Genomic DNA, 1,478 nt, shown 5'->3' with positions numbered 1-1,478 from the left:
ACCCAATAAAATCATCTATTCTATAAATCCAATGGATCATCTATTCTTTAGGAATATAATCGTATAATTTTGGAAGTTCGTATATTCTTGGTCTAATCAAATCTCTTAAAAATGCCAACTTATATAATACTAATAAATGATTGTTATTAATGGGTGATAGGCCTAGCCAATCGGGTGACCATCGAGTTCAGGTCGGTTATAATCGGGTTTTGATTTTTGGGTTTACAAAAAACAACCCCATTCAGTTATTATAAAATTTCGGGGTTTGTCGCATTCGGATCGGGTTTGATAACACATCTTAAACCCGGTTGAACCCATTTAATTTTCGGGTTCGGTTCTGAACCGGGTTTCGGGTATCCATACCACTCATAATACCCGAAAGTTCCATACACCTGCATTTTTACTACATGGAACACTTACAGAGACACTGTAATGCTTAAAGGACAATACAAAGTAAAACACTTGTAGACTTTGTTAACATGATCCAAAACACACTTGTAGACTCTGTTAACATGATCCAAAACAGACGCTGGCAACACTAACCCATTTCTCGTTCCCGTGCAAACACAACCTGAAACATACTTCAAAGAACCTGAATAACACAACCATCTTACACATCACAGAACCTGAATAACACAACCATTAATAAACATGTACAAAGAAATGAGAAACTCCAAAGAACCTTTATTAAACTTCAATGTAAATCAAACTTGTTCATAATAAAACTTAAAAGCAATTGTCAAAGCAGAACACATCTCTAATGAGACCAAACGAAAATAAAAAAAACCCAAGCTAAAATCAAAACAAAAACAAAAAGACTTCAGACTTCAAGAGCAATCTTCAGTATTCAATCCTTACACTCCCAAACTCTGAAACGACAAATAAAACAATAAGTAAATGCACAAACAAACAAATAATATGTTAAAAGAACTAAGAGAAATAAAAACATAACTTTCTCAAGCTTGTCGAGCATTTCAACTTCCACTAGAATATGCTCATTCGTTTGGACGTTTTCAGAGAACTTAATATCAGCCTTCAGCCACTGCTCACTACACATCAAAACTTCTAAAAATATTGAAACTTTTGGTGCAATCTGCAAGTCCCTATCGTGAAACTGATATGATGGTCTCTTTAGACACAGTGCGTGAATAAATATAGTTGCTCATTGCGTATAAACTATAAAGTATGGTTGCTCATTACAAAAATCATTTTTAGATTGTGTATAAAGTATAGTTTTTTTCTTTTGACAAAGTGTATAAACTATAGTTGTTCATTACGTAAATCATATTTTTCCTTTCTTCTGCTTCTTGATTTAAACAAAGTCAAATTCATACAGTGAGATTTTAAACTCTATATTAAAAAAAATATAGTGAGATTAAATTTATATTTTTAATAATATCAATAATTGTATTCCAAAATTTAACAAATAATATGTTCTTACCATTAGATATTTAAAATGTTACAAACCCATGCCATAT

Source organism: Brassica oleracea, chromosome C3 (assembly GCF_000695525.1).
Source record: "Brassica oleracea var. oleracea cultivar TO1000 chromosome C3, BOL, whole genome shotgun sequence".
Lineage (NCBI taxonomy): Eukaryota > Viridiplantae > Streptophyta > Magnoliopsida > Brassicales > Brassicaceae > Brassica > Brassica oleracea.
This window is presented reverse-complemented; position numbering follows the sequence as displayed.